The sequence below is a fragment of the Geotrypetes seraphini genome, chromosome 5, assembly GCF_902459505.1.
Source record: "Geotrypetes seraphini chromosome 5, aGeoSer1.1, whole genome shotgun sequence".
Lineage (NCBI taxonomy): Eukaryota > Metazoa > Chordata > Amphibia > Gymnophiona > Dermophiidae > Geotrypetes > Geotrypetes seraphini.
In genome coordinates this window covers 45,839,256-45,855,999 of record NC_047088.1, presented here as the reverse complement: position 1 = coordinate 45,855,999, position 16,744 = coordinate 45,839,256, and the positions used below count along the sequence as shown (strand labels likewise).

Below are 16,744 nucleotides of genomic sequence, written 5' to 3'. Positions count from 1 at the left end.
ATAGACCACAAAACCTGTAGAGGGGAATTTGAAGAAGAACGTTTTATCCTCTGCTAAATTCACCCATTCTTTAAACTGAAGAAACATCTTCCTACTCATCTGGGCAGAGAATCAGTTACACCACTAGATGACCAAAGGATGAAAGACGCTCTCAGGGAAGACAAGACCATAAGAGGAGAGATTATATGAATTTTTTTGCCTCAGTCTTCACAAAGGAAGATGTGGGGGAGTTTCCAGTGCCAGAAATGGTATTCAATTCTGATGAACCAGAGAAACTCAAACAAATCTCTATAACACTGGATGATGTAATAGGTCAGTTTGACAAAATGAACAGTAGCAAATCACCTAGACTGGATGGTAAACATACCAGAATGTAGACAGAATTGAAAAATGAACTTGTAGAGCTATTGTTAGTAATTTTTCTTTAAAATCCAGCATAGTACCGGAAGACTGAAGGGTGGCCAACGTGATGCCAATTTTTAAAAAGGATTCCAGAGGTGATCTGGGAAATTAGACTGGCAAGTCTGCCTTGCAATTGATGCTCCCAAACCCTTCTGAGTCTTCACAAAAAAAAAAAAAAAAGAAACAAAATTGTAAGAAGACTTCTTGCCTCTAGGAACAGGGACCAGTTAGGTGAGGGAGGGGAAGGAAGATAACTCCACCATTCATATTACTCTAGAGACTAGTGAAGTGATCTCATCAAAATTCCTATTCACCCACATCACTATGGGCTCTGCCTTCTAATTTAAAGATTTCAGTTACAGTTGGATTGCATGGGAAGGGTAGCAGTGGAAAAAATGCTGAGGTCAGATAAATGGGATTGTGGAAAGGGAGATGGTGTTACATTGTATGTTTATCTACTGCATCATGTGAGATATCTCAACTGGGCAGACTTGATGGGCAAATTTAGTCTTTCTGCCATCACATACTCTATATTTCATTTTGTTTCATTTATTATACAGTACATTCCTTCACAGCAAAAAAAAAAAAAAAAAACACAAACCCCAAAAACCCCACATCGCCAACACAACCAACCATATGATTAAAAACACCATGGCAGGCAAGCCCTATAAATATGTTCAGGCCACATCAATCAATTCCTCATTTTGGGTCAAATGTCTGTACGTACAAACAAACAAAAAAAGCTTTCAATTGTTTCCAGAATGACACATAATTATTATGGGTCCTAACCACCTTGGGCAATGCCTTCCACAAAAAGGGCTGGCGACCGAGAAGGCAGCATTTCTCACAACTGAGAGTCGAACATATGACAACAGAGGAACACCTAACTTTTTGATGGCACTTGATTTGGCTCATGCAGGGGTCAAAAGATCACAAGACAGAGAAAAATAATTGAATATAAGAACCAAGGGTCCATCTAGCCCAGCACCAGAATCCTGTTTTTAAAAGTGGCCAATCCAAGACACAAATACCTGAAGAATCTCAAAAAGGATTCCATGCAACTTAACCTTGAAAATAAGCAGTGCCTTGCCAGGGGTCTACCTTAATAATGATTTATGGACTTTTCCATCAGGAATTTATGCAGTCCTTTTTGAAACCAGCTACATTAATAGCTATTGCCACGGGGGTCACGTGATGCAGCAGACCAAGCCAGATGTGGGCATGAGGAGCTCCAGTCATCCCCCACTAAACAACTGTCTATACCTGCTAAACACCTGTTCCTTTTCTGGATATTAGGGGACCCGCGGTGAGCGGAGTGCTTTGTGACTCTTTGAATCTTTCTGTGCAGATCGCCACCTGGCATGCCGGTGAAAAATACCAAAGGACTGAAAAACAATCCCAGATCTCCTCAGGCCAAGATGGTGGACAAGCCAGCCTCTTTCACAGTACTGGCTGGGGAATGGATATAGGAGATAAATTAATCAGTTACGGCAGTATTAGCGGACAGCTTAAATAAGCTCCAATTTGCAGTTGATGAACTAAACGAAAAGTTTGATTCTCAGGGACAGAGAATTGAGGAGGTTGAACAGTGAGTTTCAGCGCAAAAAGATCGGAGCATGGTGATGGAGGGTATTACTGCCACTAGTGTTTAAGCCCGTTATATTAACGGGTGCTAGAATATGTCTGTCTTTCTTTCTGTGTCTCTCTCTGCCCGTCTTTCTTCCTTTCTTTGTCTCTCTCCCTCCCGCTGTCTTTCTTTCTGTCTGTCTGTCTCTCTCCCTGGCCCCCTTTGTCTGTCTTTTTCTTTGTCTCTCTCCCTGCCCGCTGTCTTTCTGTGTGTCTGCCTTTCATTCTCGTGCGCTGCCTGCCTGTCTTTCTGTCTCTCTCCATGGCCCCCTTGTCTCCCCCCCCCAAAGCAAACCATGATTGCTCCCTGGACCCCTTTACCTCTTCCCCCCACTTCCCTGTGCAGCAGCATTTCTCCCTTTCCTGTGCAGCCGCAGCATTGCCCCCCTTCCCTGTGCACCCACCCCTTGCCTGCTCCCCCTGTCCTAAAGTAGCCCTTTTCCCTTTCCCCATCCAGCAGCACCCCTTTCCTACTCCCCCTGTCCATATGTCCCGCAGAAATCTACTTGTCTCAAAGAAACGCGCTGTGCCGCACTGTTGCTGACCTCGGTGTCTTGATGGCGAGGCCAGCGGCAGCACGGCGCAGCGCTTTTCAGTTAAACACTGCGGGTGGGTGAGCAGGTGAGAGGGAGGAAGGGGAGAAATAAATGCCGGCAGGGGCGCCTGTGCCCTCTCCGTTCTGAATCAGCAGCAGGAGGGGGGAATCGCCGGCGTGTTCCCTGCCTCCATGTTCGAAAATCGAATTCGGCATGGAAGCACACCTCACGGAGGCAGGAAACACAAAACCCTAAGTGCGCATGGGCGCTTAGGGTTTTATTATAGAGGATGCAGCGAGAGCTACAGGATCTACATCAGGTGAAGAGCAGGAAAATAGAAACTGGCAAAACAATTTAAGACTGATTGGCTTACCAGAGAATATCATCGATGCAGATCTCTATTGAATATTTAGTCAGTGGCTGCTGCAGAAGTTGGGCCTTCAGCAGGACACGACTAAATATGGCTGCGAGCTGGCGCACTGCATGGGCCCCAAGCGCTCAGGGGAAAATCATCCATAGCCCGCTATTGCATGTGGTGGGAACAGCTTTTGCCACTTGTTCCAGAACTATGGAGGTCTTTTACAAAGCTGTAATAGCAACGCTGCCATGGTAAATGCAGCAAAGCCCATGCAATTCCTATGGACGTTGGCGCATTTATCAATGCAGCATCGTCACCACAGCTTTATAAAAGAGGCCCGATACGTTGAGTGAAAAATATTTTCCCCTATTTGTTTTAAATGTGCTATGATGTGATTTCATGGAGTGTATGTACCATGCTTTGTACTTTTTGAAAGAATAAACAATTGATTTGCATGTATCCATCTCATTCCAAATTATATATCTCCCTTCAGCTATATCATCTCTAAGCTAAAGATCCCTAACCTCTTCAGCCTTTCTTCATATGAGATTTATTTGAAACCCTTTATCATTTTGGTCACCCTTCTTGGTAAGGGAAAGGGATTGGACAGGCCCTGCTCTACACCTTGAGTTCTCAAGCAAGGTCATCGCCATCATTATCGACTCCTCCCTTTCCTTCAACGATCACCTGAATTCCTTGGCAAAATCTTGTTTTTTCAGCCTCCACATGCTGAGGAAAGTTAGATCCTATTTTCACCAAAATCATTTCACCGTCCTTGTACAATCCATCATCCTATCTAAACTCGATTATTGTAATGCCATCTACCTATGCCTAACAAAAAGAAGTCTTCGCAGACTCCAGCTTATCCAGAATACTGCGGCCAAGCTGATTTTTGCTAAACGCAAATCTAACCACGTCTCCCCACTGCTTACCAATCTTCACTGGCTCCCAGTACTTCTCAGAATTCATTTCAAATGCTCCTGCCTGGCTTTCAAAATCATTCACGGCATTCTTCCGCCCCTAATCCCTCTATCCTTCCTCGCCCTGACGCCTGCTTCCACCAGATCAGTCCATAGACATAAACTATCCTTCCCCTCTCTACACGGCATCTTCCACGCAGGTAAACTGGGAAGATCCCTCCTCTCCAAAATCACGGGCCTTTGGAACGATCTCACTGCCCTGCTGCGGAACCTGGGCTTCCTCCAACTTTTCCAAAAACGACTGAAAACCTGGCTTTTCTCTAGCACAGTGGTTCCCAACCCTGTCCTGGAGGACCACCAGGCCAATCGGATTTTTGGGATAGCCCTAATGAATATGCATGGGGCAGATTTGCATGCCTGTCACCTCCATTATATGCAAATCTCTCTCATGCATATTCATTAGGTCTATCCCAAAAACCCGATTGGTCTAGTGGTCCTCCAGGACAGGGTTGGGAACCATTGCTCTGTCTAGCATATAACATCTCTTCTCCTGTTTACATCCCCCCTTTCTGCATGCTTCTGTAAATCCTTCTCCTCTTTGTAAACTGTGTCGAGCTCCACTTCCGTGGAGATGATGCGGTATATAAACTTAAGGCTTAGTTTAGTTTAGTTTATGTAGTTTTACAACCATACTCAAAGTGGTTTACATACAGATACTTCAAGCGTTATCCCTCTCTGTCCCAGTGGGCTCACAATCTATCCAATGCACCTGGGTCAGTTGAAGATTAAGTGACTTGCCCAGAGTCGCAAGTAGTACAGAGTTTGAGTCCACAATCTCAGGGTACTGAGACGGTAGCTCTAACCATTATGCCACACTCTCCTCCATACTTTTCCAGTTCTACTATATCTATCTTTTTTTGAGATGTGGCAACTAGAATTGCTTACACTACTCAAGGTACATAACTTTTATTGAAAGTGCTATATGACAGAGAGTTGATGAATTTCTTTCAACTCAAGCATAACATGGACTCCTTGAAAGCAGCCATGTTGAAGTAACTCATAGTGTAAACAGAGGCCCAGATAGAGAAAATTATTTAGGCAAAACCAAATATTGCAACACAATACAAAACTGATCTGCTGCCTAAATATACTTCAATTTCTGAAAAGCCCCAACTTAAAAAAAATAATAGGGAAGTAACTACTGCACGAGATCTGACCACGAATAGTGAGCAGAGTCCATCTTTATTCCCAAACTTGACCAAGTGTGAAAAATGTAAACTAATACTTTTGAGACGAATTGAAATATTACTGTGTTACTATGTAAATAGCCCCCTCTTCTGGCTGTCCATGTACAAAGAATTAGTAGGTGATTAACATCTTGCAATTTTGGCATATGCATTCATTTTTATGAGAACCATACATTAATTTATGTAAAGTAGGTCTAAAATTAATAATGATAGAAATAGGTGATCAAGAAACACTGATGCAATGCAATTAAAATCTTTTTGTTGGTATGTTTAGTTACTGCTAACTAAAAACTTGAAGGAATTTAGGGCCCCTTTGACAAAGCTGTGGCAGCAAATGTGACAAAGCCCATAGAAATTGAAAAGGTTTCATTGCATTTGCCGTGTGGGAATCATTTGCTTTGTTAAAGGGGCTCTTAGAATCTTGTTTTCCTAATCTAGTGTTTGACAGTGAACACTATAATGTGGGCTATATTTACTGAAGTGTGCTTTCACATTAACACATGCTAAAATGCATTAATGTGCAAAAACCCAAGGACACAGTTCAGCTTAGGGGGTGAAGACCTTTTGTGCATGAAAGAGGAGCAGGACTCAGGTGTGATAGTATGTGATGATCTAAAGGTGGTCAAACAGGTTGAAAAGGCGACGGTGAAACTAGAAGGAGGTTAGGATGCATAGGGAAAGGTACGACCAATAGGAAAAAGGGAGGTATTGATACCGCTGTATAAGACCTCATTTAGAATATTGTGTACAATTCTGGAGACCTTACCTTCAAAAAAGATATAAGCAGGATAGAGTCAATCCAGAAGAGTGTATGGCATAGTGGCTAGAGCTACAGCCTCAACACACTGAGGTTGTGGGGTTCAAACTCTATGCTGCTCTTGGTGACCCCTGGGCATGTCACTTAATCCTCCATTGCTCCAGATACATTACTTAGATTGTGAGTCTGCTGGGACAATGATTGAGTACCTGAGTTGTAACCCGTTCTGAGCTCTTTTGGGAGGACAGGCTAAAAATTGAATGAATAAATGAATATATTAAAATGGTCAGTGGTCCTTGTCATAAGGTGTATTGGGAAAGACTTAAAGATCTCAATATGTATAGTTTGGAGGAGAGATTTGATAGACGTTTAAATACCTACATGACATAAATGCACATGAGGCAACTTAATTGAATAGAAACTCTAGAATGAGGGTGGCATAGGATGAAGGTGAATGGGAACAGACTCTGAAGTAACCCCAGAAAATTACTTTTCAAGAGAGGGTGGTGAATTTATGGTACCTGGTAGAGATAGTGGAGATGAAAAATGTTTCTGAATTCAAGAAAGCTTTGGACAAGTACAATGCATCTCTAAGGAAGAGGAAGGGATAGTAGATGGCATGGCTAGGTCTACTAGATAGGCCATCTGGCACCAATCTTTTCAGGTAAAGGGCCACAGTATGAACACAAGAACCCTCCGAGGGCCACCAAAAGATTTCAAGCTCACCCATATTGCTAATTTTGTAAACCACCTTGACCTGTTTGTTCAGACTGGATATTAAACATTAAAAAGGTAATGCCTAACAGTCTGCATTCAAACCCCTGCAAGCAGTAGATGCGCAATACTACCAGAGGACAGCCTCGAGCTCCAAAAAGGCTTCTGAAGGCTGGCTAACAGGTACCACAAGGGATTGATCCAGACTCAGTTTGCGTCTCCTCCATGAAGGCAAAGCTGGATCCTTGACTATGGGAGCTCTTAGAACCAAAAGATGAAGAAAATGTGAAAGAGACAAAAAATAAAGAAACAAGCAGAGAAGATCAGAAACACTCCTTCAGGCTCACATTCAGAAGGAAAAGACTGTAGGAGGCAGCAGAGCCCTCTGTGAAGAAGAGTTTGAACTGTATACGGAAGTGGATGGGGAGCCAGTGAAGTGACTTGAGGTATGGGGTGATGTGACCATAGATAATCTGGATGGAATATAAGTTGTGCAGCAGCTTTCTCAGCAGATTGAAGGGAATAGAGATTGTTAGGTAGAAGGCCAGCAAGAACCAGGTTGTAATAGTCTAGGCGAGAGGAGATGAAGTGGATAAGAGTTTTGGTAGCGTATTGAGAGCAGAAAGGTCAGATTTTGGTAATGTTAGAGAAAGAAGCAACATTTTAACTGTTTGAGACTACAGAAAGAGTTTTGCAGGTTGTCATTGTGCAAGGTCATATCTGTGTGCCAGGCATGGTCATCCACCCAGAAGCCTTCAGCACACTAGTTTCCCTACATTAGAATTTGGATTCATTTTATTGACAAGATTTGATCTCACACTGAGGAACAATACATCAACATACAAATTGGTTAAATACAGCTGAAATGCATTTACAATTCACAACACGTTTGAACACTAGAGTTATCAAAGCAGGTAATCATTTGGTTACTACCATCTACCCTAAAGAAATTGACGGACCCCCCCCAACACTCAGTTTTACAAGTGGACAAAACCGCAGTCTTCTCTCACTATAGAACAATTTCTCTATGTTCACTAGGATTTGACAGCTCCTGAATTTAAAGAGCAAGCTAAAATTTTGAAGCAGCAATTTCAAGATAAGAGGTTATTCTCATAGAACCACAAATAGACTCACAAATATGTGCATAGCAGATGTCTTTGTATTGTGTTCAATAGAATAGTTTTCAAGTTTCATTAAAATTTGATAAAATCACTTTGGATTTCTAAGTTTGTTACAATAATAATAATAAAAAAAAAATTGGAGAGGTTAAAAAAATTACAAATACAAATAACAGAACTTAGACATTTGACTAAAGGGAAACGAAAGGTTGGAGGGTATGACATACAATTGTAAAAGAAGGACAAAAGGATAGCCAGAGGACTCACAGGTGTTTCTGTGATGCTGCTGTTATTTTAGCTGTGTTTAAAAGGACCCCTGAGGAAGGCAAAACACTACCGAAACACAACCCGTGTAAGGTCTGATCATCACAATACAGCAATATACAACACAGCGATTTCATTTTCCTGAATTGTGGTTTGGCTTTTACTACATTGTGATATTGCATTTGAAAAAGACATTAATAAAATGATTCCATTTTAACTCTTGGAAGTCCAGGATCTGGTTCCAGTGTTTGCTTTTGAACATTTTTTGTGGCCCCCCTGGTCCATCGCTGTGGAAATTAGGACCATCCTAGTGACATAGAATACACACAATATGCCACGCTAGCAGAATGGCATTCTGCAAAAGAGCAATATGCAAACCTTAAGTTTGCTTTTGACAAATCCCAAATAGCACATCATCACAATACATAAAACTGTATCCAGGTCCCCAGGATTTGTGTATTATTTTAACTTCGTTCCAGTTTTTCCTTTGCACAGTGCAAATTTGAATCATATTCTGCAAAACACATGCCATGGCAAGTTTCATGACATTTGAGCCCATAAGAGCAGCTCCAGAATTCCCACACCATATAGCTTAAACCAAGTCATAATGTAGAGAGACCTGCTTCAGCAAGAGTACAGCAGAAGTTATGGGAACAAGTGGGGAAGGAAAAGCCATAGAAGGCAATGTAAGAGAAGGGAATAAACAGAGCCCATGGAACCCAGTAAGCCCCATAAGCACAGTATGTAACAACCAAAGATACTGCACTAGCTCTGAACTGAGGGAGTAGTAGGAAGGGCATCAGAATATCATAGGGCCTGAGCTAATGCCTCCCACCCCCTTCTGCTGCCATTGCCCTACCTCCAGGTCTGCAGTAATGACCAAAGAATAGTAATAAGCAAAGGAAACATACTGAAAGGCTATAGTGCTCCTTCCCTCTGAACATGCTGTAGAATCAGAAAAAAAAGGGGGAATTATGGAAAAGTGAGGAAAGGACTTGGGTGAAGAAAAGATAGAAAGCTATAGGTAGATGCTTGTATATATATATAAGACGACAGAGGCTTGGTTGGTACAAAGGAGTGAAATCTGGATAGAGAGGCAGAAAAGAAAAAAAAAAAAAAATATATATATATATATATATAAAAAAGATAGCCAAAAGTTTAATGTTGGAGATGGCTGTAGGAGAAAAGATATGACAATGAATAGGTAGCCTTAGAAACAGTTAAGAACGTTAAGAATAGCTTTACTGGGTCAGACCAATAGTCCATCAAGCCCAGTAGCCCGTTCTCACGATGGCCAATCCAGATTACTAGTACTAGGCCTCCATCAAATAGTGAAAGGCAATAAATTAAGCAGTGCCACCACCACAATAACTGAACAAATAATCTCCATGTACAGCATTGATCGATTTGAGGTCCAGAACTGGCCTCCAGTCTGAGCCTTTGGTACTAATAAAGTATATGGAGTACTTGCTTGAGCCAGAGTCTTCATCCGGAACTGGCTCTGTGGTACGGAGATCCAGGAGCTTTTGCACCATTGCACTTTTTGCCTAGCCAGCTGGGAAATCTACAAAGGAAGGGGGGCACAGAACTCTATCTTGTAACTTTCTTGAACCTCCAGGACCCAACAATCTGCCTGTGTCCAGACCATCCAGTAAGCTGACAGAATGCCCCTTATGGAGGTGGGGGGGGGGGGGGCTGCTGCCCTGGCATCACTGTATTCTCCTGGAGAGGGGCGAGAATCAAGAGGCTTGCTGACTTCTGCGCCCGCTGAACCTATGCTGTAACCCCTGAAAGAGGACCTCTGAATCGCTTGGCCTCCCGCACAAGGATGGAATCTTCGAGAGCCTTGAAAAATTCCTGTACCCAAGAACTGAGCCACTTGAGTTCTGCTATCCAGCAAGGCTTTAGGACAATGGTCCTTAACACTGGTCATCAGGTTGTCCAAATAGCATCTGCCTCTCGAAGGGAAACCTGCTTGAGGGTGGCCTTAGAAGCTGAGTCTCCTACCCATTGTCTGATCCAAAGCATCTGTCTTGTGGAGAAAGAATAGGATAACACCTGCTAATGACTCTTAAGATGTCATACAGAGCATCCAAAAGAGTCCAATGGCATGGCATTATCTCCAGGTCCTGGGGTCAATGGTGGTAGCCATAGAGCTGGTCCCTTGGGCTAGGGCACATATGAAACCCCTTCAAGACTCTCTCCTATCCTGCTGGTCTCCCCAGACACTCGTTTTAACTGCTTCCGTGGACACCGGATGCGAGGAACAGAATGGATCATGAGGGTACTCATCTGCCTCCGAGGCCAGGACCTGAGCTAGCAGAGTGTGGCAAGCATGTGCCATAAAGGAAGCTGTGGCTGCTGCTTTAATTTCTAAGGATAAAGCTTCAAATTATCTCTCAAGAACTACATCTATCTTGCAGTCCTCTTTGACTGAACTGCCAGCTGTTGAAAATCCAGGGCTATTGAGAGATTCTGGAACTTGGAGGCAAGGAGGATGGCAGTTTTAAGTGCAGAGCTCCTCTCCCTAGACATTCTCACTAAAGCCGCTCAGTGGTATAAATTAGTATCTGGATTCTTGAATAAGAAACCAAAGACTGGACTACGTGACATTTGGAGCATTGACATAAAGCATCAGATTACTGCATCTCAATGGCCACAAATTTGGACTTGGAGGATGAGATGTATGACATCTGCATCTATGAGCCAAATTTGGTTTTTCTTATTACACAGAGAATTTTGGACCCCAGTTTGTTTACAGAAATTAGATAGTTCAAACTCTTAATAGATGCTGGCATTGTCATCTTGAAGCTGGGACTTTGGATCATTTACTATACTATTGTCCCTTTATACTTAAATTTTGGAGATCTATTTGGGGGCAAGTGAACAATATATTAGAAAATCCAGTGGCATTGATGTACGATACCATCCTATTTGGTACATTAATGAGGGCTAAAAGCCAAATATCTGTTCAAAATAATAAACTTCTCTTTATAATGACAGGAGTTGCCATACAACTTATTTTGAGGAATTGGAAGAACTGTGATAGATTAAATTACACTTTCTGGTGGGAATCTCTCTTATACTTTTAAAATGGAAAGTTCGATGGCCGTAAAACAGGGATGTTATAAGAAATTTATGGATGTTTGGGAAGCATTGACTAAGATCTGTAAGGAATGATAACTGATTTTATTTTATTGACCCTTAAGCATACACATCCAGGGTGGGTGGGAGGGTTTTGCATTGGAATTTCATTCAGAGAATATATGGAGGGTTTCCTGTAGGTATACACTTTTTCTGATTTGGTGAGGGGGAGGGGGAAAATAGTTGTACATTAATGTCTATAAGTTTAATGTGCATTTCGTGTAAACTTATGTATATTGAAATTGTTTGTTTGCACTATGGTAGTTTGGAAATTTAATAAAGATTTACAAAAAAAAAAAAAATCCAGAGCTACAAGGTAAAGCTTGGCTAAAGTCTTGGCCACTCACAGCGACCTCTTTGGAGACTCCCAGTGGTCAGTGAATAACTTCATTAGGTCAGGATGTGAGGACAGAATGTGGTCAGAATCATTGAGCTGCTCAAAATTGAGCACTGTGATGCAGAGGCTGGTGGAAATTCCAGCTGCAATTCAGGCAGCAAATTGGATATTAAGCCCAGGAACTCTGGTGCCTTGAACAGCTGCTGCACCTGGTCCAGGGCCTTCATCAATTACTGTGTTGGTCTCATACAGAGAACCAGACTGTCCCAGAACGCAGTTTCCCTAGTAATAAGGGCATGGACTTGAACCTTCCACCCTCCCAAGTCAATGTCAGACTAGACATCCTGGTCCAGCTCGGGGCCCGTCTGCACCTGTCAAAGGCTGAGGACTAATCCCCAGTGCCAGCCTCACTGTCATGCCTTCAGCAAATGTTGGGGGACTCTGGCAATTTAAATAAGCATGCCACATCAGGCTCACAAAATCTAGGGTGAAGCTTTGTACAGGTCTCGATGACCCCGGAAGGGATTCCTTGAAGATCCTACTGGGCTTTGCAGCATTCTGTGCTTAGCCAAATTTCCTTCAGAGGGCTCTGGAAAGGGCCTCTTTCCCTGGGATTGAGCTTCCTCTGGATTCCCAGCCCTGGAGGAGGACTCAGAGGAGGCTGAGCCAATGGCTCCCACCCCTTCTCCATGTGCCCCACTATTTGCAGAACATGGACGCTCCTCAGCCGACCTTCCAGCACAAACCTAGCATGATATAGGGGTAGAATGGCCCGAGTGGTCCATTCCTATTGATTTTAAGCAAAATCAAGGGGGTCTGAGGCAGATGGAGGCTCTTAAAAAAAAATAAAAAATAATAATAATAATCTTAAAAACCAAGATGGCTGCTGCCAGTAAATTCACACCAAAACAGCCCGGGGGCTCCCCTGAAGTTCAAAAAGTACATGGAAATAGGGTTTTGGAGGAGGGGGACCTAGTTCTGGCCCCAGAAACCCTTAAATTTCATTTTTTTCAGATCTCCCTGATTTTTCCCCATAGGCTATAATAGCCCTACTCACTGTGCTATATAGTGCCTGCCTGCCTGTCTCAGCTCAGAAATGCAGCACTCTGCTTCAAGTTCACACTATGATCTTGGTCTTCAGGCTGCCAGTCAGACCGATGTCAGACTGAGCCTCAACCCCCAGAAACTCTCTCACCGCAAAGAGGGGAGGACCACAAAGTTGATCCACTATTAATCCCAGCCAAGCCGAGAAGGAGCCGAACAGCATACACTCAAGCTCCTGATAAGTCAAGGATGTGAGCAGCTATTCAGGGGACCACCCCCAAGCTCCAAAAATTACAACAGGCTGGCTAGACAGGTGTCTCTGAAGTCAGATCCTGCTAACAGCTATCTTCTGCTGCGCAAGTCTGCGTCTTTTTCCAGACAGAGGTTCTAAGAGGAAACCTCTGGGCACTGAGCCTCCAACTTAAAAGGACAGGAAAAAACACACAGAAACATCATGGCAGATAAAGGCCAAATGGCACATCTACTCTGCCCATCTGCAGTAACCATTCTCTTCCTCTAAGACAGGGGTGTCAAAGTCCCTCCTCGAGGGCCGCAATCCAGTTGGGTTTTCAGGATTTCCCAATGAATATGCATGAGATTTGCATGCACTGCTTTCATTGTATGCTAATAGATCTCATGCATATTCATTGGGGAAATCCTGAAAACCCAACTGGATTGCGGCCCTTGAGGAGGGACTTTGACACCCCTGCTCTAAGAGATCTTATATGAAAATAATAAAACCGCAGAGTAGATCAGAAACATCTGAGCAAAGAAAATCTGAGGGCAGGAGCAAGCTGCCTGGGAAGGAGGCGGAGTTGAAAGATGAGTGATATTCTGCAAGCAACTTGTAGGTTCAGATGTATAACCCTACCTTTCAGGACTAGACACATTGCACTAGAATGTATGTTATTATGAAGAGTGGAACATGGCCATTGGCAGGTTCTCTTTGGGGGGGGGGGGGTGAAGACACTAGAAAAAAGCTGTAATTTGAACCAAGCTTCAATACTAAGGGGGGGGGAGACAATAGCAGGTGGGACACCCCAATAACTTGTTCTATGCGTTTTTCTTTTGATTGTGTTTTTGAAACTATCTTTATGAACTAGACAAATTGAGCACACAAACATTCATGTTCAAAAAATGATGTGCATGTTTGATCCTGGATTTTTGTATGTTTCATAAAACATCTAAACTCCAATTTAGATATCAAGAACGCGTCTCCTTCCTTTGTGTACAGCAGAGAGAAACTGTAGACAATTCACTCAGGAATAAAAGAATTTTGCTTCTGGAAATAAACTGACACATTTACCTTAATTTCCTGTCTTCTAAGAACACACATGTAGGAAGGGATTTGTTGATCTTTACTCTGTCTGTGTGTTTATAAAATGACAAATTGCACAGAATATTGTTTATGCTTTAATAAAATAAGATCAGTATAAAAATCATACCTATTCAAGGCTTGGGCAGATGGGTTCAGATGGTTTACTGGTACTGAGCTCGCGGGGATGGGAACAAATTTTTTTTCTCCCGTCATTCTCTACTGGGTTCAGAGGGTTTACTGGAACCGAGCTTGCAGGGACAAATTTTTTTTCCCCATGTCATTCTCTATTGTGACAGACACCAATGGGAAAATTGCAACTATTCTGCCCTTTTACAAGGCACTGGTGTCCCCCTGCTAACAGAGCAACAACAACAAAAAACAACCTTTCACAAACTCCGGAGACCAAGAAACTCCTTTAAAAAGAAAATTACATTACATTACATTACATCAGGGATTTCTATTCCGCCATTACCTTGCGGTTCAAGGCGGATTACAAAAGGTTAATTTAAAAAAGACATAATTACAATGATTAGCTAGAGAGGTAAGTTGTAGATCTTAAGAGCATTTAGAGGTCGTGTTGTTATTGCTGTTTCAGGAATTTCTTGAAAAGTGTGGTTTTTATTTCTTTTCTGAACGTCCTATAGTCTGGGGTGGTCATCAGAAGGTTGGAGATCTGGTTGTCCCCAGAGGTGACTCCCCCCCCTCCAGAGAAAACTCCACATGTCTTAGAAAGGATTAGCCAAAAAGATATATGGAAGGCAAAGAGCAAGCCTCTGAAGCCATCTCAGAGCTCCTGACAAGGGAAGCAATATGGTGCCAAAACTGAAGTGCCAAAGAAATCAAGGAATTAAAAATAAGCCAAGAAAGAAAACTAGAAAGATGTGTCCGATGAACAAATAGAAACAGGGAAATAAATAGGGTGCCATGCTAAACCTCACCCCAGCTCTGGGCAATTTACAGTATAAGTTGCCTCTCCACATATTGAGCACAGTAAGAGGGAAGATGAACGCAAGTTAGGGACCTAGCACCAAGAATTCTCAGCATAATGAGGAGAGCCTATTCCCACTGACTGGAGTCTGCATTCAACTGACAATCAATAATAATAAAATGCTAGAGGTGCATGCGCTCTTGAAAATTCGTGAGCGCTGGCACCCTGACGTATGCTTCTGTGGCAACATTCTAAACCTCAGGGCGCATGCGGGGGCTGAAGGCGCGCGACTGTGGAGCTTTCTCAGCGCGGTCGTCTTCAGCGCATTTGGCGGTTTGGAGTCTGCCACTGATTCGGAGGGGGGCACAGGCACACCTGCCAGGATCTTCTCACCCTCCTCACCCACCCGCCGCAGCTCCTCTCTCGAACCGCACCAGGCGGGTATCGAGAGAGGAGCTGCGGCGTCGGCTTTCAATTGATACACGGGTGGGCGGCCCGCAGACAGGAGACTGCCGAAGCCGGAAACGAAGCTTCCCGGGGGAGAGGGGGGGACGGCAAGCGACGGCGAGGAAGGAGTGGGAGCAGGCTGCAGAGGCTGTCGGTGCCTGCAGGCCGCCGCGGCTTTAGGCAGATGTCGGTGGAGGTAAGGGTCGCTGCTGGACATGGGAAGAGGTGCTGATGGACAGGGGGGGAGGAAGGGAGGCCTACTGCTGGACAGGGGGAACAGAAAAGAGGTACTGCTGGACAGGGGAAGAGGTGCTGATGGACCGGGGGGGGGCAAAAAAAAGGAAGGGAGGCCTACTGCTGGACAGGGGGAACAGAAAAGAGGTACAGCTGGACAGGGGAAGAGGTGCTGATGGATCGGGGGAGGGCAATAAAAAGGAAGGGAGGCCTACTGCTGGACAGGGGGAACAGAAAAGAGGTACTGCTGTACAGGGGAAGAGGTGCTGATGGTCCGGGGGGGGCAAAAAAAAAAGGAAGGGAGGCCTACTGCTGGACAGGGGGAACAGAAAGCACAGTTACTTACCGTAACAGGTGTTATCCAGGGACAGCAGGCATATATTCTCACATGTGGGTGACGTCATCTACGGAGCCCCAGCGCGGACAGCTTTTCAAGCAAACTTGCTAGAAGTTTCAAGTTTGCACACTGCACCACGCATGTGCTAGCCTTCTTGCCACTAGAGGGCGCATCCCCACCTCGTGGTCCTCAGTTCCATAACATAGCAAAGAAAGCCATCCCCGGGGAGGTGGGCGGGTTGTGAGAATATATGCCTGCTGTCCCTGGATAACACCTGTTACGGTAAGTAACTGTGCTTTATCCCAGGACAAGCAGGCATGATATTCTCACATGTGGGTGACCTCCAAGCCAACCAAAAAAGGGCAGGTGGGAGGATGGCAAATTATGAAAACAGGTTACGTAACACCGACTGGCCAAACCGGCCGTCGCTTCTGGACAAAGTATCCAGACAGTAGTGAGAGGTGAACGTATGAACCGAAGACCAAGTGGCAGCCTTACAAATGTCCTCCATAGGTGTAGATCGGAGGAAAGCCACAGAAGCTGCCATCGCCCGGACTTTATGACCCGTAACGCGACCCGCAAGCGGGAGACCAGCCTGAGCGTAGCAAAAAGAAATGCAAGCAGCTAACCAGTTGGACAAGGTGCCCCAAACGATTAGGATCAAAGGACAAAAATAATTGAGGAACCTTCCGATAAGACTTGGAGCGTTGGAGATAAAAGGCCAACGCCCTCTTACAATCAAGGGTATGAAGCGCCGCCTCACCAGGATGAGAATGGGGCTTCGGAAAAAACACCGGAAGGACAATAGACTGATTGAGGTGGAAATCAGACACAACTTTAGGTAAAAATTTGGGATGGGTGCGGAGAACCACCTTATCATGATGAAAGACCGTGAAAGGAGGATCCGCAACCAAGGACTGTAACTCACTGATTCGACGAGCAGATGTGAGTGCAATCAAAAAGACTACTTTCCAAGTAAGAAACTTAAGATGCGACTTGTCGATGGGTTCAAA

The 16,744-nt window shown here is 44.0% G+C and overlaps 1 protein-coding gene across 1 annotated transcript in view; it reads right to left on the bottom strand.

The window, feature by feature from the left end:
• The window catches only part of LOC117361505 (FERM domain-containing protein 7-like), a 36,126-nt gene that overhangs the window by 16,775 nt on the left and 2,607 nt on the right, over positions 1 to 16,744 (bottom strand). The window lies entirely within an intron of this gene.